Raw genomic sequence first — 26031 nt, 5'->3', positions numbered from 1 at the left:
TTTATGTCATGGTGCCTTCTTTGCATTACTAGTCTTGTATTCTGTCGTTATTAAGTAAAATAAAAGGTTAAGCAAAACACTCTGATATTATAACAGCGGATTTGATAATCTAACTGGCTACTCAGTAAGTAACAGGTGGATAGGGTACGTAGCGTAAAAATTATGGTTAAAGTGTTTTGGATCTTGGGTGGGAAAGAATGAGACTTCCATGTTATTCAGAATGGTGTGCAATTTAAAACATCTAAAATGTTTATTTCTGAACTTTTACATTTAACATTTCTGGGCTGTGGTTGACTTCAGGTAACTGAAACCATGGATAGTGAACTGCAGATAAGTAGGGGCTACTGCAATAGAGTACAAAAATTGACATTGGCTCAATCTACAGATCCTACTTGGATTGTACAAGTTTTGACATGCATACCTTTAGTTTTTAAAATTTACATGAATATAAAATACTGTTACAAAACAATTAATGCAAAATGGCAAAAGTTTTTTATTACATTGTATAATCCATTATGGGGTAAAACTGTCATACCATCAATTAATTTTTATTTTTTCTAAACCACTTTTGAGCATTTCTCTATATATAAAAACAAACAGAAAATTTTGTTTAAAAAAATAAAATTAGATATACTATCTTTTCAATGTTTCTAAGAAAGCTTTTCATGTCTGTATAAATAGACTGACCTCATTCTCTTTAATTAATCTATAGATCCAAGAATTTAACTGTACCATGTTTCATTTATTCTTACTCTATTTGCCTTTTGAATTTTCAAGTTTCTCAACATTATACGTGACTCTGTACAAAGAACCCTTTGTACAATGACGTTTTGTACAAAAGTCAATGACTTTTTGAACACATGTAAGAATATTTAAGATAAAAAATATAAAAGCAGAAATTGCACATTTTAATTTTAATAGACATTACCAGATTATCTACACAAAGTTGTACCTACTCTTCCTTGTATCTTACCCACACTGAATTTTGCCAATCTTTAAAATTATGCCAATGTATTTTTTAAAAAATGATCTCACTGTTGAGTTGGTTTTTCAAAAAAAAAAAAAAATCAATAAAATCGAGAAAACTTTAGCCATGCTAACCAAGAGAAAAAGGGAAAAAACTCAAAGGATATATCACCACAGACACCACTGAAATACAGAGGATGATCAGAAACTATTTTAAAAACTTATACTCCAATTAAACAGAAAATCTTGAAGACATCAACAAATTTCTAGAGAAATATGACCTACCCAAATTGAATCAGGAAGATATACAAAATTTAAACAGGTAAATTTCAAGCGATGAAACTGAAGATGCCATGAAAAGCCTATCAACAAAGAAAAGCCCAGGACTTGAAGGATTCTCAGCTGAGTTCTACCAGACCTTCCTTCAAAGAAGAACACCAATCCACTTCAAAGTATTCTATGAAACAGAAAAGGAGGGAACCCTTCTAAACTCAACCTATGACCAGACAAAGATACACCAAGGAAAGAAAACTTCAGGCCAATATCCCTGATGAACATAAATGCAAAAATTCTTAGTAAAATGCTGGAAAATCACATAGAAACATATTAAAAAGACAGTGCACCATGATCAAGTGGGTTTCATCCCAGGAACACTGGCTCAACATCCAGAAATCCATAAATGTAATTCACCATATTTTCAGGTCTCTAATTAATGGAGAATCATTTTATATGTTGCTAGCAATTTGTACTTCTATTTCAATTCACTTTTTTAATATTTTAATTATTATTAAAATATATTTCTTTCAAGATATTTACTCCTTTTTTTCCTATTATTTGTTTTAAACATTTCCTTCTACTCTATCCCCTTTCCTTTTTTAATGCTCTTTTGTTTTGCGGAAATTTTTAATTTTTATGTGGTCACATTTTATCAGTCTTTTCCTTTATAGCTCCTGAGTTTTGTTTTGTTTAAAAAGGTATATGGCTGGGCACAGTGACAAATGCCTGTAGTCCCAGCAGCTCTGGAGGCTGAGGCAGGCAGATGGCAATTTCAAAGCCAGCCTCAGCAATGGAAAGGAGCTAAGCAACTCAGTGAGACCCTGTCTCTAAGTAAAATTTTAAAAAGGCATGGGGCTAGGGATGTGGCTCAGTAGTTGAGTACCCCTGAGTTCAACCCCTGGTATCCCCACCCCCCGTCCAAAAAAAAGGGTATCTGTAATATACCAAAAATATGGGGCTGAGGTTGTGGCTCAGTGGTAGAGGGTTTGCTTAGCATGTGTGAGAGACTGAATTCAATTCTCAGTACCATATATAAATGAATAAAATAAAGGCCCACTGATAACTAAATATATATATATATATATATATATATATATATATATATATATATATATATATATAAATATTCTAGGTTCTTCTAGTTTTTTAATAGTCATATGTTTAGCGCTTAGCACTTAGCTCTTTAGTTTTCTAAAATTTATTTTGTATATAGTGGAAGAAAGAAACCTAATGGTGTATTTTTCCCTAAACATACAAAATTGCTAAATCCACTTACTAAAGGATTTTTACTAACTTTTTTCCCCAAAGATTTGAAATGCCATTAACTTTTTTTTTTTTTGGTAGTGCTTGGAATTGAACCTAGGGCTTCATGCATGCTAAGCATATACATGTTCTATCACTCAGCCATACCCCCAGGCTAACATGTTTTCTATTATAAAAAAATTCAAATATACTTGAAGGTTTTAGAGCATCTATTACAATAAATCCCATATATTAATAACTGAGATTCAAAAAAATGTTAAAATTTGCTTTACCTATCCTTTTTGTTCTTTGCTACAGCATTTGAAGAAAAAAAATCGATATTAAGTCATTTTATTCCTACGTGTTATAATAAATATCTCTAAATGTGAATTGTTTTATACAACCATAATACCATTATCAGACCTAACAATAATTTCTTGGCAGCTTTTAATACACTGTTCATCATTATATTTCCCTCCTACCTGAAAAATGGCATCTTGATTGACATTTCAAATCTTTGGGGAAAAGAATTAGTAAATCCTTTAGTAAATGGATTTAGCAATTGTGTATGCCAAAAATGGTATCTTGATAAGATCCTTATTCTAAATTATCATATGTTCTTTAATAGATTTGCTATTTTTTTGTATTAGATCACAGTTAATTTCTGTGGTCATTATTTTATGATTTAGTATGTGGTAAGTCTCATTCTTGTGTGTTTATAAAAAGAATTCCAGGTAAATTTTAGAGCCAGAATGTCAAGCTTCTCCAAATATATTTTCTAAGTTTCATTAAAATTTTATATTCCTTTACCTTATCAGTATTTTACTGCTGTGATGAATAACTTTTTTCCACTGTATTTGCAATTTATTATTTCTGATTAATGAGAAAACTAAAGTTTTCCTTTTTCCCTTCAGTTTTGAAGACTGAACCCAGGCCTCACTCATGCTAGGCAAATGCTCTGCCACTGAGCCAGATTCCTAACCTTGGAAAATTAATGATTTCTAAAAATATATTCTTGTATTTGTTCACTTTACTAAACCATCATTGACAATTGGGTCTTGGTATTTTGGGTACATATATTATTAATAAATAATGATGGATGTGCCTTTTTCTAATATTTAAATCTCTTAACTGGTTTTCTTTAATTAATACATTGACTAATCCTATATGACACTGAAAAGTAGTGGTGATGATAGATGTTGTTTTCTTGTTTTATCATTGTAATAAGCAGCATGGCTTTGAAGATGTAAATACCCTGGTGTCTGAAACTGTGGGTATGTATGATGTAATTTGCAGAAGTATTAGAGTTAGGAACCTTAAAATAATGAGATCATCCTTGATTACCTAAGTGAGTTCAATATAATCATGTGATATCTTTCAAGCAAAGAATTTTCTCTGGCTAGAGTAAGATAAGAGATGGGTAGAAAGGAAATTAGAGATTCTAAGCAGAAGGATTCAGTGTGCCATTGCTGATTCTGAGACCGGAAGCACAAGTGCAAGGACCAGGAAGAGTAGCTTCTAGGGGCTAAAGACATCCTCTAGCTAATAGCTGGGAAGGAGACAGGGAACTCAATCTTGTTTTCTTCTCTTTAGTTGTAGATGGACACAGTACCTTTATTTTATTTATTTTTATGTGGTGCTAAGGATCAAACCCAGTATCTCACATGTGCAAGGCATGTTATTATATATATATATATATATATATATATATATATATATATATATATATATATATATATATATCATTTTTACAAGTTTGTTATACCTTTGTCTAAAATCAACAGACCATATATGTGTGGGCCTACTTCTAGACTCTTCATTTTGTTCCATTCATCTGTAAGTATATCCTCATACCAATGCTAAAACATCTTGATTAGTATAGTTTTATGTCTTGAAACCAGGTGGAGAAAGCCCTCAAATCTAATCCTTCTTTTTCAAAATTGTTTTGGCTATCTTAGATGATTTGCATTTTCACATATCTTTGAGAATTAGCTTGTTAATTAAAAAAATGCTGGGTATTTAACCTGTATTACATTGAATATATGGAGAAAACTGGTATTTTAAAAATAGTCTTCATATACTGGGCGTAGTGGCGCAAGCCTATAATCCTAGCAGCTTGGGAGGCTGAGGCAGGAGCATCTCAAGTTCAAAGTCAGCCTCTGCAGAAGTGAGGTGCTAAGCAACTCAGTTGAGACCCCGACTCTAAATAAAATACAAAACAGGACTGAAGATGTGGCTCAGTGGCAGAATGCCCCTGAGTTCAATCCCTAGTACCCATCCCTCCAAAATAAATAAAAATAGATTTCATATGTAGTTAAAGTCTATATATGTGTCCTTATGCCAGTACTGCACTACCTCAATCTCTGCAGTTTTATAAGCTTTGAAATCAGGAAGTAGGAGTTCTCTAACCTTATTATTTTTCATGACTATTTTGGCTATTTGGGGTCTCTTGAGATCTCATATGAATTTTAGAATGGCTTTGTCTTTTCTTGTAAATAACACTGTTCAGATTTTGAAGGGAACTACATTGAATTTGAAGAACATTTTGGTATTAAGTGCCATTTAACAATATCTGCAGCTATCTGGGAGGTTGAGGCATAAGTATTACAAGTTCAAAGCCAGCCTCAGCAACTTAATGAGACCCTGTCTCGAAATAAAGAAAAAGGGCTGTGGATGTGTCTCAGAGGCAAAATGCCTTTGGGTTCAATCTCCAGTAACAAACAAAACAAAACAAAACAAACACATGAAAAGAAGCCCCCATAAAACAAACCCCAAACAATATCTGCCTTCAGTTCCATGAATACTGGATATATTCCCAATGGGATTTTGATAGGAATTACATGGAATCTGGACATCATTCTGGGAGTAACTGTCATCTTATCAATACCTTCACTTAATGAACATGAACTGTCTTTCCATTTACTTATGCCCTTTTTAATCTATCATCAATGTTTTTGTAGTTCCCAGTGTACAAGTCTTTTACCTTCTTGATATTTTCTTTTTGGTGTTACTAGAAATGAAATTGCTTTCTTAATTTCCTTTTTTTATTGTTGCTGTGGTACTGGAGATGTATTAATTTCCTTTTTGCAGTGCTCATTGTTATTTAGAAATGTAACTGATTTTTTTGCTTTTATTTTGCATCCTGCAACTTTGCTATAACTGCTATGGCAACTTTGCTATAACTGCTCTAGAACTCCTGTGTTGAGTAAACATGGTGAAAGTGAACATTCTTATCTTGTTCTTGATCTTGAAGGAAACATTTTTGATTTTTCATCATGGACAATCAATTACCACCCCCCCATCCCAATATCTCATACTAGGATGGAACCTGGGGACTACTACTACAGAGCTACATCCCCAACCTTTTTTTTGTTAAATAGTCTCAATAAGTTGTCCAGGCAGGTCTTGAACTTGTGATTGCCTCCTCCCCAGCCTCCTGAGTAGTTGGGATTATAGGTGTATATAACCACGCCTGACAACTGTTAAACATTTTTTGTATTTTAAAGCTGACTATGATGCACTGTGGTGTGATTTTCTTTGTGTTTTACCTGCCTCAGGCTTACTGAGCTTTAGCTCTTGGTTTACAATTTTTATTAATTGTGGACAGATTTTAGCAAAAAAACAAAACAAAAAAAAAAAAACAAAAACAAAAACAAAAACAAAAAACCCAAAATCCCAGGCTTTGGGGGATAAGAAGTGAGTGTATTTTGCATGTCAGAGGTATGTGAAGTTTTAATTATAACTTTTAACCATAAAATATACTGTGGAAGACTATGTTTTTCAAAAAGTTGTTACTACATTTCTCATTCTGCATGTTTTTCCAACTTCGTTACTTCTCCACCAAGAAGTAGAGTGTATGTCCTACCTCCTTGAACTATGGACAGGCCTTTGTGATTGTCTCAATAAAAGATGATTCAACAATCCCAATGATGTTTCTGAGGCTAGGTCAAAAGAATACACAGGTTTTATTTTCTCACTCTTGGAACTTATATCTTTGGGGCTTTGTGCTACCATGTAAGTAGTATAGCCAACCTGAAGCCACCATGTTGGAGAGATCATGTGGAGAGACCACACAGAGACAGAAATGTGTAAGAAGCCCTAGCATTCTGGTTCCCAACTGTTTAGATCTTCCCAGCCTAAGAACCAGTTATTTTTGGGGCTGGGGCTGGGGCTCAAGCAGTAGCACACTCGCCTGGCATACGCGCGACACTGAGTTCGATCCTCAGCACCACGTACAAATTAAGACGTTGTGTCCGCCGAAAACTAAAAAGAAAATAAATATTAAAAATTCTCTCTCTCTTTCTCTTTAAAAAAAAAAGAACCAGTTATTTCACATGAGATGACACCAGCACTGGCCATTATCTGATTATTATAAAGTGATAACTGCCAAGTTGAGACTACCAATACCCAGAACACTGAAAGACATTATTTTTTTTAAAATAAATCTTTTTTATTTTTTTTTAGAGAGAGAGAGAGGGAGAAAGAATTTCAATATTTATTTTTCAGTTTTTGGCATACACAACATCTTTGTATGTGGTGCTGAGGACCAAACCCGGGACGCACGCATGCGAGGCGAGTGCGCTACCGCTTGGGCCACATCCCCAGCCCCTGAAAGACATTATTAAAAAAATGCTTTTTAAATTTTTTTAAGCTGGGTATGGTGGCAGATGACTGTAATCCTGTGACTCAGGAGGCTAAGGCAGGAAGATCCAAGTTTGAGGCCAGTCTCGGCAACTTAACAAGACTGTCAGCAACACAGTGAGAACCTATTTTAAAATAAGACACAAAGCTGGGTGTGGTGGCATACACCTGTAATCCCAGTGGCTCAGGAGGCTAAAATAAGGAGGATGGTGAGTTCAACATTGGCCTCAGCAACTGAGCAAAACCCTGTCTCTAAATAAAATATAAAAAATAGGGGTGGGGATGTGGCTCAGTGATTAAGTGCTCCTGGGTTCAATCCCAGGTACCAAATAAATAAATAAAATAAAATAAGGTTTGGGAATGCAATTCAGTGGTAAAGCAGTCTTGGGTCCAATTCCCAGTTTAATAATCAAAAAACCAAAACCAAAACAACAACAACAAGAAAAACCCACAAAAAGCAAACAACAACAACAAACCCCAAAAACCCAAAACATTGTCTCCTGTGAGACAAGTGAAATAAGATGTCAAAGTAGGCAAAAAAATACATGGGATACAGCAGCAAGCAAGGCCCAATGTTGAAAATATTAGTTCATGATTAGGTTGAAAGTGAAAAAATAGCAGTGTATGAGATGGACCATAGGGAGAGTAAAGAGTTTAAAAAAAAAAGACAGCCTAGTTCAGGAATCTAAGGAATTTAAATATTTAACAATTGGATAGAGAAAGAGCAACCCATGAAAGAATCTAGACAGGCTGAAGAGGAAGAGGGAAAACTGGAACAATGCTGAGTTACAGAGGGCTGAAGAGTGTTTTAAGAAGAAGGGTGTTGTTAGTTATGATGAAACTTGATTGGTTAAGAAAAATGAGAGATCAAGTGTCCACTTTGGATCTTGCAACAGACATCACTGGTGATTATGATAAATTTAGAAGGAAAGGAATGATCAGAAGGAAAGCAAGGCAAAGCTTAAACACAATGCGCTGAAAAGTAGGAGGGAGGTCAGGATGTGTAAGTGTGGACAATTCTTTTAAGAAGTTGGACGTGAAGTCAAAGAAAGAGGATCTAGATACTAAAAATCAAACTAAAAAAAATACCATATTTAAAATAATTTCTTTGCACTTGGAGTTTAGTCTTGAAAATATATTTTCATGGAATTTACAACTGTGTCTTCAAAAAAACTTGTCTTGAGAGATGAAAGTCTACTTTAATTTATCATATGTATGCCTCTTCCCCCGGCCAACAAACTGTAATACACCATCACTAGTCTTTCTTAGGCAATTTTATGGCAAACAGGTGAATTAATGTGTTGCTGCTACAAGGTTTACAGAATTTTTAAGATAAATAGATAAGACTATATTGTTGAGTTTGAGAAAGAACAAAAAAAAAAAACATATATGGGTGCTTTTGACATTAATAAAATTTAGCTCCTTAAATGGGTCTGACACTTGGCTTAAGCTGAATGTGGCCAGGATTCTACTACACTTACCCGTTGTTGATGAACAATATTTTTGTGCTCACGTGCCACACGTGTGGCCCATTTCCTAGCCTCTTTATTTAGACTGTGCTCCTCTGTGGTCCCAGTTTCTTATTCTAATTGTCGACTCTACAACACAAGAGAGAACAGAGAGAAAAATATTGTTATTCTGATTGCAATTATTATACTCAGTAGTTAGACCAAAGGGCCTTCATTTAGCACTTTAAAAACAAGACATACTGAGTATAGTGGCACACACCTATAATCCCAGCAACTGTGGAAGCTGAGGCAGTAGGATCCCAAGTTTGAGGTCAGCCTCAGCCTTCTGAGTAGCTGGGATTAAAGGTGTGTGTTACTGTTCCTGGCAAGAAAAAAAATTATTTTTTGATACTGAGTATTGAACACAGGGGTATTTAACAACTAAGCCACATCCCCAGTCCTTTTTTTTTGAGACAGGGTCTCACTTAGTTGCTTAGGGCCTTGCTAAATTACTGAGGCTGGCTTTCAATTCACAGTCCTCCTGCCCCAAGCCTCCCGAGCCACTGGGATTACAGGCATGTTTCACTGTGTCTAGCTAAGAAAATAAGTTCCTAAATATGAATTGTCCAAAGAGGATTTTTAGAATAAAAAGAGATATAATGAAATGGAAAGAATTTTAGAGACTGACTTGCAATTTAATCTTTTCATAAATTCTGAAGTCAGGTCACAGAAGACATGTGAAAGCTCTTTATAACGTATATCTTAATAAAATAAAAATATTATACAAAGCAAACACAGTCCAGGGTGCTAAACAACACACAGAGCAATATTCTCAGCCATCGTCACTATCAAAAATCCTACCATCCAGGCACTTGGTAATCACAGAGAATCAGATGGCTTTGAAAGGAGGATTCCAAGTTCAAAGCCAACCTCAGCAACAGTGAGGTACGAACCAACTCAGAGAGATGCTGTCTCTAAATAAAATAGGATATAGGGCTGGGGATGTGGCTCAGTGGTCAAGTGCTCCTGAGTTCAATCCCCGGAACTCCCCCAATCATCCCCCAAATCCTATCAGTCAGGCTATAATGTAGATCACTATTTTTTTTAAAGATGGACATAATATCTTTATTTATTTTTATGTGGTGCTGAGGATCAAACCCAGTGCCTCACAAGTGAGAAGCAAGCACTCTACCACTGAGCTATAACCTCAGCCCTATCACTATCTTTTAGAGTGGTCATATTTACAGTGGTTGATTATAGTGAAGGAGCTGCAGGTGACTGCTTCTTTTTAAATGATGACTAATTTAATTTTTAGTTCATTTTTTAAATATTTTCCCTTTATTCTTTTAAAAATGTATTTAAAATATATAAAAGAATGGTAACATATAAGAGACATGAAGCACCTAATTTAAAGAACATTGGTATCTTTTTGAAGCAGAATATGAGAATTAAATAATTAAATAACAGATAGCACTATAGCCTAGCTCTGGAAAAGCTCACTTACTCAATTTGCTTATTTGTAAAGAAGCATACATATAATCTCAGAATAACAGTAGCACATGCACATACACACACAAACAAATTAGAACTTGAAGAGGGATGCTATAAAAGGTTAGGTGTCAGTTTACAAATTCTATTAACGTAAAGGAGGGTCAACTAAATTTGATTCTTGAGATGTTCAGAAATAGAATAATTTTAGAAATCATGAGATATTAGTAAAAATGTTTCAGAAGCACGTTGTTCTTTTGCTGCAAAATAAATGTCAATCTAAATACAAGCCTGTGCTTTTGAGTTCTATTTCCTTTGGCTGGAATAGTTTTCCTATTTATTTATTTATTGTGTTGTTCATAAACAAACTCCTAGTCTCATTTCAAGTGCTACCTTTTCAGGAAATCTTCCCTGACTTCTCCAGATGACTAAGGGGCTCTTTTACTTTGACTATACCCATTATATTAATTGATTTTAGTTTGTTAGAAGTCACTGAGTCTCCACTATCAGGCCAACATCAAGCCATGCCAGTGCTGCACTGGCTTCAGTTTGCTCTTAGGCAATCTGAGGGCCTGAGCAGTGTTTCACCTAGTTTGGGACCTAACACAAACACAGGAATGTCCTTAGTAAATGCTAGTTATGCGAATATAACTGAATGCCCTGATTCCAAAGTGAGGGCCAGTGTACTAGATTATTAGGACTGTGCCTTTAGAGACAAAAGAACAAACTTACTTTATTAGAATGAGTTTCTGACTGATGAGAGACAAAATTATTCTATGTGGGTAAGAACAGAATGAAGAGGGGAGAAAGAGAACTAATTTATTGAGTGCCATGAATTTTAGCACAGGTTCTCAGAGCTGACTTTAGAATTGACATCTTTTCTCCACTCATCCAATTAAAGGTCATCTAATATAATCTGCTGTATGTTTAAATTTGCATTCTAAAATCCATTCAAACATGAATAAAGAAGGAATAAATCTAAATCTCCAAATTTAGTGACTTCTGCAAACTCTTACTTTATGGAACTTATTAGATATTTTAAGAAGCAGTCATTGAAATCTAAAATACATTTATGTGTCACCCTGGCTAACTTAACCCCGCCTCTCCAGCCCTTAGTTTCCTTACTTATAAATCAACATGTCCGGAGATGGAATCCCAGGTTGTCAGCAACCCAGCAATAAATTTTAGAATAAGTAGGATCATTTTTGGCCAGAGAGAATAATGTTCTCTGGATAACAGTCTCAAAAAGCATGTAATAAAAAAATTATGTTCATAATGCTACTGTAGGAGGGTGCAGTGGTGCAGCCTATAATCCCAGCAGCTTGGGAGGCTGAGACAGTAGGATAGCAAGTTCAAAGCCAGCCTCAGCAATTTAGCAAGGCCCTAAACAACTCAGTGAGACACTGTCTCTAAATAAAATACAAAAAAGGTCTGGGGATATGGCTCAGTGGTTAAGTGCCCCTGAGTTCAATTCCTAGTACCAAAAAATAAAAAAAAAAAATAATAATGCTATTGCTCTGAGCTCCAGATATCTTCCTAGCATTATCTGGGAGTTTAGCCTAATCAAAGAGCAAAAGGGTCCCAATAAAAATTTAATAATATTCCTGAAATATAAATTTATTTGGAATTTAATGAGTGCTAGAGATTAAATTCAAGTTTGGTTAGTATAAATCTATTTATATGAACTTGTGTATCCATATCTATATAATTTTACCAATGATTACTTTGAATGTTGAGAATTTGGGTGGAAACATTGTTTTTTCATTTTAAACTTTATGGCATATGATATGATATTTTAAAAAGAGAATGTATGCATGTTTATTCCTACTTTAAGTTAAAGTGGAAGTTCATATTGCAGTAGAAAGAAAACCTTAAAATCTAGCAATGAGGGAAACAATATGATGTTTTGACTCTTGTATACTTTGGGTAAAAACTTTCATTTCATGTTTTATAATCAGAACACTATAAAGTTATGATAACTTTGAAAACACGGTTACCATTTACTGATTCTTTAATCTCTGTGACACTTTACATAATTTCTTTTTTTAAAAAAATATTTATTTATTTATTTTTTAGTTATTGGCGACACAACATCTTTGTTGGTATGTGGTGCTGAGGATCGAACCCGGGCCGCACACATGCCAGACGAGCGCGCTATCACTTGAGCCACATCCCCAGCCCCTACATTATTTCATTTAGTTCTCAAAACAATCCTAATACACAGAAATTATTATTTTCAACTTATCAGTATAGAAATCTAAGCTCAGAAAAGGTTATGTATCAGTTGGGCATGATGGTACATGTCTGTAATCCCAGCTACTTGGGAAGTTAAGGTAGGAGGATCACAAGTTAGAGGCCAGTGTGGGCAATTTAGTAAGACCCTGTCTCAAAACAGTGAGTGGGGAGGGGGGAAGAGGAGAGGGGAAAGAAGGAAGAGAAGAAAGGGTTGTTTTTTCCCTAAAGCCACTCAACCACTAAGCAGTGGGTCTAGAGCCTGTATTGAGACCCTGCTGGCTCAGATTCCATGCTGTCCATATATGCTAATACTGTGTCACTAATTGTACTATTTGGTTAATACTAATATTAATAGCACAGAGACAATAATATTAAAAAGACGCTGCTAAAATATAAGTTTCCTTTGAATGAAACTTTGGAAAGGTTTTTAATTAGAGATAAGACATTTAACTGATTTAATTTTCCTTGAGGAAAACAAAACAAAACAAAAAAACCCGAACTGGTTCAAATAAGTTTGAGAAGGCTTTAAAAACTAGCAATGTTAAGTTTTTAAAAATTTCCAGTCCATTTAGAATAAAATATTAAGATCTTTAAAAGTTATAAATTAAATAATTTTAAAGAACTAAATAAAGGAAATTAACATTCTAGTACTTATGATAAATCAATTTTAACACATCTCAACTATTTTGTCCTCAGACACCTCTCAAGATTCATTCCCATCCTCTCCCTCCATTCCTTTTATTTGGGACTGAACCCAGGGTTGTTCTACCATTGAGCTATATATATCCTTATTTCTTTTTATTTTTTGAGACAAGGTCTTGCTAAATTGGCCTTGAACTTGTGGTTCTCCTGCCTCAATCTCCTGAGTAGGTGGGATTACAGGCATTTGCCATTGTACCAGCTTAATTTAAATTCATTTTAAAGTTACTATAAGGGCACAGAAGGTTCAGACAGATATCTGAGTACCTGTATAGGATGACAAAGTGAGCTGGGAGAGAAAGCTGATTTCACAGAGGAAACAGAGTCCTTACTTTTCAAATCTGTACCCAAAATGTGTTCATTTGAAAGAGAAAAAGTGACGAATGAAAACCACTAGCACAGTAAAATACTATTTTTCCAACCAAATTTCGAAAAAAGATAAAATTAGGGTTGTTGTACCAGGAACAATCTCATTAATCCTCATTTAAGGCAAGTACTTTACCACTGAGTTACATCCCCAGCCCTCATTAACCTTCACTCAAAGTGTGTGTACTAATTGTATTTTTCAGTTCATTGGTGGATATTATCAAGTTAATATCAATCCGTCTTATTCTTATTTTAAATTTTTTTTGTTTTTGTTTTTAGTACTAGGGATTGAACCCAGGGATGCTACCACTGAGATACATCCCCAGTCCTTTTTATTTTTATTTTGAGACAGTCTTATTATGTTGTTGAAGCTGAACTTGAACTTTCAATCTTCCTGTTTCAGCTTCCTGAATTGCTGGCATTACAGCCCAATCCACTAATTCTTTTTGATGTTTTCTAATATATTCAATTAAGTTAATTTTTATTTAAGTTAATTTTTATTTATTCTCAAGAGGTCCCTTTTGTCAGGAATGCTGGTACACTCCTGTAGTCCCTGCTACTCAGGAAGTTGAGGCAGGAGGACAGCATGACTCTATGAGTCCTGGACCAGCCAGGGCAACATAGGGAACAGAGTGAAATGCCCATCTCAAGAAAAAGGGGAAAAAAAGTAAAAAGACCTGGATCTCTGTAGGTTTGTGCTTGGAATGCAATAATAGGTTCAGAATCTATAATTCTGGAATTCAAAATGCTCTGAAAATCACAAAGATCTTTTTTTTTTAAGTTTAGAACTCATTTGAAGCAAAGTGAGTTAGTCTTGAACTAAGGAGATGTTATTTATAGGCTTTTATTCATTTAACTTGGTATGAATATTGAAATGTTTTACTGCAAAAAATACTGTGTTGTTTGATCATCAGGTGCTTCCTCATATCCTATTCAGTGTGTAATGATGGTACAGGGATTGTTTCTGAAAATTTCTGAATTTTGAAACAGATTTGGCCCAAAGCCTTTTTTGGTAAGAGTCTGTAAAACCTAAAGTCACATATTTTAAACCTTACACACACCTTGGAGAGGAGGTGGAGCAGTGTACTGTCAAAGACATGTCTTAAGCTTATTCTGATCAAGCTGGGACAGTAGCACCTTCACTGCAGAGAAAAGTGGCAGTTCAACTGCATAATTGGATTGTGTGCCTAGACTTTCAGGTGAATAAACTAGAGAATTAATGTTGTGGTCTGAGTCTTGAGGCAATTCTGGAAGACTGGACAACTGGTTAAAAGGATGTACAGTACAATTCCATTAAGGCTGATGAGAACTCTGATAAAGGAGTACCATTCTCTTAGGTCAGAACAGCTAGAATAGCAAGGGCAAATCTAAGCAAAAATTATATCCCTGAAATCTCAGTGACTCGAGAGGCTGAGGCAGGAGGATTATAAGTTCAAGCAACTTAGTGAGACCCTATCTCAAAATTAAAAATAAAAAAGGAGAGCTGAGGGTATAGTTCAATGGCGAAGTGCCTTAGGGTTCAATACTCAATATAAACCAATACACACACAGAGACGCACACACAAAATCCCCAAACCCTGTACGTCAATACATCACCAAGGCATCTATTGAAAGCTCTCTGGATGCTTAGAGAAGGAACTAATCCAGGAGAAAGGTGACTAATCCAGCAGAGGGCCTATCACATAGATGGTAGGCTTTCTATGAGAATCAAATAAACCCTTTCTGGAAGGCTGAAGAAATGAGAACAACCCCTACTGAATGCCTACCTGTCAACACTGCTGATTCTACAAAGTAGCGCTCATGTCTTTAGCTGCAGCTTTTCAGTTTTGGATGCCACCTGCCACATATACCTGGCAGCTATTTCCTGAATGGGAAGATTTTCCACAGAATCTCTATCATCATCTTTCCTGTTTATGAGACATTGCTATATAAATACAAAATTACCACCAGTGGAAAGAGCTACCCATAACTTGAGATTTTTTTTTCCCCTTTTGGTACTGGGAATTGAACCCAGGAGCATTCTATTTCTGAGCTATACCTCAAACCCTTTTTTAAAATTTTATTTTGAGACAGGGTCTCTTTAAGTTGCCCAGGCTGGCCTTCAACTTGCGAACCTCCTGCCTCCTTAGCCTGGCAAGGATCATAGGTGTTCACCAGTACACCTGGCTTACGTAACAGAATTTCCAGGTAAATTTGCTACAGGATACATTAGCCTGATATGGTCCTTTATAGACAAGGGAAATTCTTGTTAAATATTTAATTTTAATAAATGCATAAAAAGCTCCACTTAAGGTTTAGGGATATAGCTCAGTTGGTAGAGTGCTTGCCTTACATTTAAAAGCCCTGGGTTCAATCTTCAGCATCACAAAACAAAACAAAACAAAACAAAACAAAAAAACTCCACTTAAGCAAAACTTAAATATGCAGATGTCCTCAAGCAAGTGGACTTTTTACTTAATGTAACTGTTAATCTAGAGAAGGCAGAGTTAAATATCTGAAATGGTGGCTAGAATAACAGGAAAATACCATGTATCAGAAATTTTATGCCAGCCCTTTTCCTACCATTATCTCTGAAGATCTTGTTAATTACAATTCAAGGAAAGAAAAGAGGAAAGGGTTTTCTCATTCCCACCAGGAAGCTTGAGAGAACATTTCCTTGTTTTGCTGCCTCTATAGATCATACTTATTCAAGTTTTATAGACGTGTGTTTCCCATATTTTTTCCTATCCCTGGTTGACCTTGTGCTTTTTCATAGGATGTGAGAAACACTTTGAAGGACTTATGTTACTGGTTTTGCAAACGGAAGGTGGGCACATATGCAGGACAGAGATGCTGAAAAGTGCAGGTCATAGGGAGGTAACTGTCAGCTATTGCCTTTCAGGCTTATAAAATGCTAAGAAAGAGGTTAATAAGATTTACTTTGGGTAATACAATAAGAGAACAGAAGTCCCACGGGACTTGCAGTAATCAGTTTAAAAAGGAAGTTAAGTACTGCAAGATTTTGTAATCTTTGTAGTATCATCTATATTTGATATTTTGATATTTCCTGAAGCAATGAGGGGCAAAACCTAAAACGAAAAGGAAAAACATAAAGATCCATCTAGCTCTTTACCGACCACTATGTGCCAGGCATTGAGTCAAAAGTTTAATTTCATACCCAATAAAATAGTCATTTTATATACAAGGAGAATAAATCAAAAAATTTAAAAATATATAATATAAACAAATAGTTTTAGATACTAAGACCTAGGACTTGTTCTTGTATAATACCTGTATGAATATCTAACACCAGTATGACCTGTGTGACAGCTGAAGGACTCTTCAACACTGATATTCTAATCAATGTACTTGTCAGTTCTAAACAGAATACCTGTTATTTAGGGAGGTGTTTTAGGACACATTCCATATCCTCCTCAGAATAATTTTGCATTAAAAACTCATTTCTGCAAAGAAAGATGTACTCTGCTCATTTTTTTTTAAAGAATTTTTGACTTGTTACTATCATCTGATAAATGGTAATGAGGTATAAAGAAAGGATACTTTAGAAATCAATAACACAATATGGAAATATAAACAATAGATAAGAAAACCTCCTTTCAATATTTTTTTTTTGGGGGGGGGGTTGACTGAGGGGACCAAGGATTGAACCCAGCGGTGCTTAACCACTGAACCATATCTCCAGGTTTTGGTGGGGTTTTTTTGTATTTTATTTAGAGACAGGTCTACCTGAGTTGCTTAGGCCCTTGCTAAGTTGCTGAGGCTGGCTTTGAACTCTTGATCCTCCTGCCTCAGCCTCCCAAACCACTGGGATTATAGGTATGTGCCACCATGCCTGGCTAGCTCCTTTCAATATTAACCACAAGATAGCTACTAGGTCACATCAAACAACACTTTCCTTTGGTCACTGTTACTTGTAATCATCTTATGATTAATCATATATTAAGATAACATGAAAGGGAATTCTATCAGTCAGAAATAAAAGGCATAATAATTCCAAGCCTTAAATAAATTCCTATGCTAATACTGTGACTATATGTTTTTAGTTGGATGTTTTGAACTTTTGTAGAACACTGCAATTTGAAGTGGATTATCTGAAAACTTTTTCTCTTTAAGTTTTAACACAGTATATGATAATAAGTTATATTTTATTACAGTAGTAACGTTAAACATCCTATGACTTTCCTACATGTATCTTACAAAAATTTAGAGAAAATATTAGCAACCACATAGTCTTAATTCAAATTTTGATTAAGAACAATACTGTCCTACTTCTGCAATGGATCTCATCATATTTTGTCCTACTTGAAAATATTCCATAGTTCTCCATCTAACAATGTATATAGAATTACCAAACATAAAATCTGGTTGCAACATATGCCTATGGGATTTTCAGTTTCTCTTTCATCCCAAGACTATTTGCCATCTCAGGAACAGGTCGTATACTTACAAATGTTTTAGCTATAAAATTTCTAGTTGAGGGACCCTGATTAGGGGAGATGAAAAACAGCACCTAAGACATAGGGCTGTCATGAGGATTATATGATTTAATATAGGTCATGTAATTAGAAAAATGTCTAGCATAAAATAAATGTTCAATGAATGCCACCTATTTTTTTTTGTTTGTTTGTTTTCAATTGCTGTCTTAACTTCCTGACATATTATTCCTCAATTTCTATAAGATAAATCTCAATTCATCTTCAAAAATCTAATCCAAACAATCCAATAAAAAAAATGAACAAAAAAGTTTTGAATAGACATTTCCCAAAGTAGATATATAAATGGCTAATCAGCTCATGAAACATTCAACAATATTAGTCATAGGCAAATGCAAATAAAAACTACCATGAGATATTTCACAACCACGAGCAAGGCTATAACCAAAGAGACAGGGCTGGTGGGGGGAAGAAGCTCAATAGTGGAGTGTTAAATGGGAAAAAAAAAACAAACTACAAATAACTATCAATATTGGTGGAGATGTGGAGAAATGAGAACCCTTACCCAATACTGATGGAAATATGAAATTCTGCAGTTACTCTTGCAAATGGTTTGGCAGTTTGCTAAACACTTAATCAGGAATTTACTATGACCCAGTAACCCAAGAGAAATGAAAACACATTCATACAAAGACTGGCATAGCAATTAACATAGTAGCACTATTCATAAGAGCAAAAGTGAGAAACAAGCTAAATGTTCAAACTGATGAATAGATAAACAGATAAACAAAATGTGGTATACTCATATGATGGAATACTATTCAGGAATAAAAAGGAACAAAACATACTGCTGCATTCTACAACATGGATGAATCTCGAAAACATTATGTTAAATGACAGCAGCAAAGCATAAGAGACTACACATATTGTATGATTTAATTTAGAAAGAGCAAATCTAAAAAGAATAAAACTAGAAAGAGTGGTTGACTGTATCTGGGAGGGGTGATGTGGATTAACAATAAATAGACATGCAGGATCATATCAGGATCATGAAAATATTCTAGAACTTATTTATGATGATGAAACATAATTTGGTAAATTCATTAAAATCATTGAACACACTTGAAATGGGTAAATTATATGATATGTAAATATGCCTCAATAAACTTATGAAAAGACAGAAAGCTCATCTAGCCTGAGGTCTATAGTTCAGCATGTCATAGCTATCCTTAGCATTTAGTTGAGTGACTGGAACATACAGTAGGGGTTCAGTGTTTGTTGAACTGAGATATGTTTCAAAACAGAACCAACAAGAGCAATTTCAGAAACACACTGAAGATAGAGGTGAGTGGTACTTCCTACATGTCCAAGATTCAGCTGGCAGAAAAAATGAGTTAATGGACACTGACTTGTATTCTCTTCACTTCATGCCAAGCTTTGTGCTACCAGCTCCAAGAAGTAAAACCTGAGAAGCAAGTAAACAATGGCTCCATTCCCATAAGGAAAAATACTGGTCCATACTGAGTAAAAATACTTGCTTGGGAATTTGTTTGTTTGTTTACTTATTTATTGGCACTGGGAATTGACATGCAAGGCAAGCACTTTACCACTTAGCTATATCCCCAACCTTGTAAATTTGTTTTTTGTAAGCAATAAGAATGCTTAATTTATAACAACAAAAATTATACATGAAATATTTTATAGTTAACGTTTTCAAAATCATTATAAGGATTTTTATAAAACCACAGGTATTTATTGTTTTCTATTATGAAAAAAAATTAATGGCTTCTAAGTTTCCAACATTTTTTTCAGGAAACAACAGCATAACAGAAAGAGCATTAGAACTGCAATCAAAACAGCTATGTGATGGAAGCGTTTGGGGGGAGCATCAACGCTGAGCAGGGCTGGCTCGTCTCTTCCCAGCCATCTGAAGAGGTGGCGGCGGCCGAAGAGTTGAGCCCGTTGCTAAGCAACGAACTTCACAGACAGGTATCCCCAGGAGTTTCCTTTGGTTTCTCAGTCTTTAATTTGATGAATGCCATCATGGGAAGTGGCATCCTTGGCTTAGCTTATGTTATGGCTAATACAGGTATCCTTGGATTTAGTTTATTGCTGCTGATGGTTGCTCTCCTGGGTTCTTACTCAGTTCATCTCCTGCTTAGTATGTGTATTCAGACAGGGCAATTTATAAAAGCTGGATATGTGAAGATGGCCGCGAAGGGAGTGCAGTAACTCCGAGTACTGCGTCACTGTGAGGGAAAATGATGAGTTAGAACGGCTAAAAGCTATCTGGTTAGGAATTTCCAGCAAAATTGGGGTGCTCCAAAACCTAGTGGAAGGATTTTCATCGCACGAGGATCAGCTTCAGGGGCTCAAAAGCGAGCGATTTGTCCGTACGGAGCGCTTACTGTTCGGCAGATCGCCCTGCGGCTGGAGTCTGCGGAGCGCACTGGGAAACGACGGGCTGGTGGCGCAGAGATACAGCGATGCTGATTCTGCGGGCTCCTGCCAGCTAGGCATTTGCTGAGCTCGGAGCTGAATTCTGGGTTGGAGACGGGGAAGGAAACAGTCCAGTTCGGTTCTCCACACCGGTCAGACCACGGAGGAAGCCAGCGGCCACCATCTTGGAGAGCTGACGTCACCATCCTTGTTTTTGACTGATTGCAGCTCTTTCAGCTATAGAACAGGTAATTTCAGGCTGACAATTGTCTGAGTCTCGCAGACAAATTGCTCAGACTTAGTGCTAAATAACACGCGGAAACTGCTTCTTGGAGCCTGCTCCTATCAGAACACGCACCGAGCCCGGAGCGGCGGAGCTCCGGCTACCGGAGCTGCTCTGGCCCAGGGCTATAGAACCCGCGGAAACTGCTTCTTGGAGCCTGCTCCTGTCGGAGCATGCACCAAGTCCGGAGAGGCCGAATTCTGGCTCCCGGAACTGCTCTGGCCCAGGGATAAAGAACCCGCGGAAACTGTCTCTCGGTCCGGGTCCTGCCGAATACTGTGAAGGCCAGAGGGGCGGAGCAGAGCCGCCGCCAGAGCCCGGAACAGGCCCAGCAACCTGCCGGCGTGGTGTCGCGTCGCCCCGGCTAGAGCAGGGGCCGAACAGAGCCGCTGCCAGAGCCCGGAACAGGCACAGCGACCCGCCGGTGTGGTGTCGCGTCGCTCCGGCTAGAGCAGGGGCCGAACAGAGCCGCCGCCAGAGCCCAGAACAGGCACAGCGACCCGCCGGCGTGGTGTCGCGTCGCTCCGGCTAGAGCAGGGGCCGAACAGAGCCGCCGCCAGAGCCCGGAACAGGCACAGCGACCCGCCGGCGTGGTGTCGCGTCGCTCCGGCTAGAGCAGGGGCCAAACAGAACCGCCGCCGGGGCCCGGAGCAGGCCCAGCGACCCGCCGGCGTGGTGTCACGTCGCTCCGGCTGGAGCGGGGGCCGATCAGAGCCGCCGCCTGCGCCTGGAACAGGTCCAGCGACCCGCCGGCGTGGTGTCGCGTCGCTCCGGCTAGAGCGGGGGCCGAACAGAGCCGCCGCCAGAGCCCGGAACAGGCCCAGCGACCCGCCGGCGTGGTGTCGCGTCGCTCCGGCTAGAGCGGGTGCCGAACAGAGCCGCCGCCTGCGCCCGGAGCAGGTCCAGAGACCCGCCGGCGTGGTGTCGCATCGCTCCGGCTCGAGCAGGGGCCGAACAGAGCCGCTGCCAGAGCCCGGAATAGGCCCAGCGACCCTCCGGCGTGGTTGTCAAGAATCCCCAACTGGAGTAGGGGGAAAGCAGATCCTCCACCCGCGTCCGCAAGGTAGGCAGGCCTGTGACAGTCTGGCAGAACAGCCCCAGCGGCCTGCCGGCGTGGTAGACACGTCACACCACTTGGGGGCGGGGCAGAGCAGAGCCGCTCCCCGAGCCTGGATCAGGCCCAGCGGCCCGCCAGCGTGGCAGTCACATCACTCCATTTGGAATAGGGGCAGAGCAGAGCCGCAGCCCGCGCCCAGAACAGGCACAGCGACCTGCAGGGGTGGTAGTCACGACAACCCAATTGGAGAAGGGGCAGAGCAGAGCCGCCGCCCACGCCTGCAAGGTAGTCAGATCCGCGACTAACTGGTGGAACAGGCCCAGGGGTTCACAGACGTGGTGACGTGGTAGACACGTCACACCAATAGGAGGAAGGGCAGAGCAGAGCCGCTGCCCGCGCCTCCAAGGTAGGCAGACCTGCGACCGACCGGCAGAACAGTCCCAGCGGCCCACCAGCGTGGTAGAGAGATCACCCCAATTGGAGGAGGAGCAGAGCTGCCGCCCGCCCCTGCAAGGGAGACTTTTCAACTATACAAGAGCAATATAAATATATAGGGGGAAAAATTTCAAAAACACAATAGTTTCACTAAGCAGAAAGAAACACGAGCAATATGAAAAGACAAGGAAAGAAAGGACCACAAGCAATGCAGGTCAACTCAACTTTAGAAGAGGTTATAGCTGCAGCAGATGGAATGTCAGATAAAGAATTCAGGATATACATGCTGCAAATGATCTGGAGTCTCAAGGAAGACATTAGACAGCAAAATCAGACAATGAAAGATCATTTCGACCACTTCGACAATGTATTACATAAACAAATCCAAGAAGCAAAAGATCAACTATACAGGGAGATAGAGGTAATAAAAAACAAACAAACAGAAATCCTAGAAATGCAGGAAGCAATAAACCAACTTAAAAACTCAATTGAGAATACTACCAGCAGAGTAGAACACTTAGAAGATAGAACATCAGACAATGAAGACAAAGTATTTCAACTTGAAAAGAACATAGATAGCTCAGCAAAACTGTTAAGAAACCATGAGCAGAACATCCAAGAAATATGGGATAATATAAAGAGACCAAACTTAAGAGTCATTGGGATACAGGAAGGTATAGAGGTCCAAACCAAAGGAATGAACCACCTATTCAATGAAATAATACGAGAAAACTTCCCAGACTTGAAGAATGAGACAGAATCCCAAATCCTAAAAGCATACAGGACGCCGAATGTGCAAAATCATAAGAGATCCACACCTAGACACATTATAATGAAGATGCCCAACATACAGAATAAGGAGAGAATTTTAAAAGCTACAAGAGAAAGGAAGCAGATTACATTTAGGGGTAAACCAATCAGGATAACAGCTGATCTTTCAACACAGACTCTGAAAGCTAGAAGATCCTGGAATCACATATTTCAAAAACTGAAAGAAAATGGGTTCCAACCAAGAATCATGTATCCAGCGAAATTAAGCTTCAGGATGGAAGATGAAATTAAAACCTTCCACGATAAACAAAAGTTAAAAGAATTTGCAGCTAGAAAACCATGTCTTCAAAACATCCTCGGCAAAACATTACAGGAAGAGGAAATGGAAAATAACAATGAATACCAACAGTGGGAGGTAGGACATTAAAGGGGGGGAAAATACTCAAAAAAGGAAAACAAACCATGTTTAGTAACATAAATAAACAATTATGGCTGGAAGAACAACCCATATCTCAATAATAACCCTAAATGTTAATGGCTTAAACTCACCAATCAAGAGACACAGACTAGTAGAATGGATCACAAAACAAGACCCAACAATATGCTGCCTACAGGAGACGCATTTGATAGGAAAAGACATACATAGACTGAAGGTGAAAGATTGGGAAAAATCATATCACTCATATGGACTTAGGAAACAAGCAGGAGTGTCCATACTCATATCAAATAAAATAGATTTCAAGCCAAAGTTAATCAAAAGGGATAAAGAGGGACACTACATACTGCTCAAGGGAACCATACACCAACAAGACATAACTATCATAAATATATATGCCCCAAACAATGGTGCAGTTATGATCATCAAACAAACTCTTCTTAAGTTTAAGAGTCTAATAGACCAACATTCAATAATCATGGGAGACTTCAACACACCTCTCTCACCACTAGACAGATCTTCCAAACAAAAGTTGAATAAGGAAACTATAGAACTCAATAACACAATTAATAACCTAGACTTAATTGATATAAATAGAATTTACCACCCAACATCAAGCAGTTACACTTTTTTCTCAGCAGCACATGGATCCTTCTCAAAAATAGATCATATATTATGTCACAGGGCAACTCTTAGACAATATAAAGGAGTGGAGATAATACCATGCATCTTATCTGATCATAATGGAATGAAACTGAAAATCAACGATAAAAGAAGGAAGGAAAAAACATGTATCACTTGGAGAATGAACAATTGGTTACTAAATGATCAATGGGTTATAGAAGACATCAAGGAGGAAATTAAAAAATTCTTAGAGATAAATGAAAGCACAGACACAACATATCACAATCTATGGGACACATTAAAAGCAGTTCTAAGAGGAAAATTCATTGCTTGGAGTTCATTCCTTAAAAAAAGAAAAAAACCAACAAATAAATGATCTCATACTCCATCTCAAAATCCTAGAAAAAGAAGAGCAAAACAACAGCAAAAGAAGTAGAAGGCAAGAAATTATTAAAATCAGAGCTGAAATTAATGAAATCGAAACAAAAGAAACAATTGAAAAGATTGACAAAACTAAAAGTTGGTTCTTTGAAAAAATAAATAAAATCGACAGACCCTTAGCCATGCTAACGAAGAGAAGAAGAGAGAGAAATCAAATTACTAGCATACGGGATGAAAAAGGCAATATCACAACAGACACTTCAGAAATACAGAAGATAATCAGAAACTATTTTGAATCCTTATACTCCAATAAAATAGAAGATAGTGAAGGCATCGATAAATTTCTTAAGTCATATGATCTGCCCAGATTAAGGCAGGAGGATATAGACAACCTAAACAGACCAATATCAATTGAGGAAATAGAAGAAACCATCAAAAGACTACCAACTAAGAAAAGCCCAGGACCGGATGGGTATACAGCAGAGTTTTACAAAACCTTTAAAGAGGAACTAACACCAATATTTTTCAAGCTATTTCAGGAAATAGAAAAAGAGGGAGAACTTCCAAATTCTTTCTACGAGGCCAACATCACCCTGATTCCTAAACCAGACAAAGACACTTCAAAGAAAGAAAACTACAGACCAATATCTCTAATGAACCTAGATGCAAAAATCCTCAATAAAATTTTGGCAAATCGGATTCAAAAACATATCAAAAAAATTGTGCACCATGATCAAGTAGGATTCATCCCTGGGATGCAAGGCTGGTTCAATATACGGAAATCAATTAATGTTATTCTCCACATCAATAGACTTAAAAATAAGAACCATATGATCATCTCGAGAGATGCAGAAAAAGCATTCGACAAAGTACAGCATCCCTTTATGTTCAAAACGCTAGAAAAACTAGGGATAACAGGAACTTACCTCAACATTGTAAAAGCAATCTATGCTAAACCTCAGGCTAGCATCATTCTGAATGGAGAAAAATTGAAGGCATTCCCTCTAAAATCTGGAACAAGACAGGGATGCCCTCTCTCACCACTTCTGTTCAACATAGTTATCGAATCACTGGCCAGAGCAATTAGACAGATGAAAGAAATTAAAGGCATAAAAATAGGAAAAGAAGAACTTAAATTATCACTATTTGCAGATGACATGATTCTATACCTAGCAGACCCAAAAGGGTCTACAAAGAAACTATTAGAGCTAATAAATGAATTCAGTAAAGTGGCAGGATATAAAATCAACACACATAAATCAAAGGCATTCCTGTATATCAGCGACAAATCCTCTGAAATGGAAATGAGGACAACCACTCCATTCACAATATCCCCCCAAAAAATAAAATACTTAGGAATCAACCTAACAAAAGAGGTGAAAGACTTATACAATGAAAACTACAGAACCCTAAAGAGAGAAATAGAAGAGGATCTTAGAAGATGGAAAAATATACCCTGTTCATGGATAGGCAGAACTAACATCATCAAAATGACAATATTACCAAAAGTTCTCTATAGGTTTAATGCAATACCAATCAAAATCCCAATGGCATTTCTTATAGAAATAGAGAAAGTAATCATGAAATTCATATGGAAAAATAAAAGACCCAGAATAGCAAAAACAATGCTAAGCAGGAAGGGTGAATCAGGCGGTATAGCGATACCAGACTTCAAACTATACTACAGAGCAATAGTAACAAAAACAGCATGGTACTGGTACCAAAACAGGCGGGTGGACCAATGGTACAGAATAGAGGACACAGAAACCAACCCACAAAACTACAACTATCTTATATTTGATAAAGGGGCT

The 26031-nt window shown here is 37.4% G+C and overlaps 1 pseudogene; it reads right to left on the bottom strand.

The window, feature by feature from the left end:
* LOC143388641 (F-BAR and double SH3 domains protein 2-like) overlaps positions 1–26031 on the bottom strand; it is a 150599-nt pseudogene that overhangs the window by 46561 nt on the left and 78007 nt on the right.

The sequence above is a fragment of the Callospermophilus lateralis genome, unplaced genomic scaffold (genome assembly GCF_048772815.1).
Source record: "Callospermophilus lateralis isolate mCalLat2 unplaced genomic scaffold, mCalLat2.hap1 Scaffold_148, whole genome shotgun sequence".
In the NCBI taxonomy this organism is placed as follows: domain Eukaryota; kingdom Metazoa; phylum Chordata; class Mammalia; order Rodentia; family Sciuridae; genus Callospermophilus; species Callospermophilus lateralis.
This window is presented reverse-complemented; position numbering and strand designations above follow the sequence as displayed.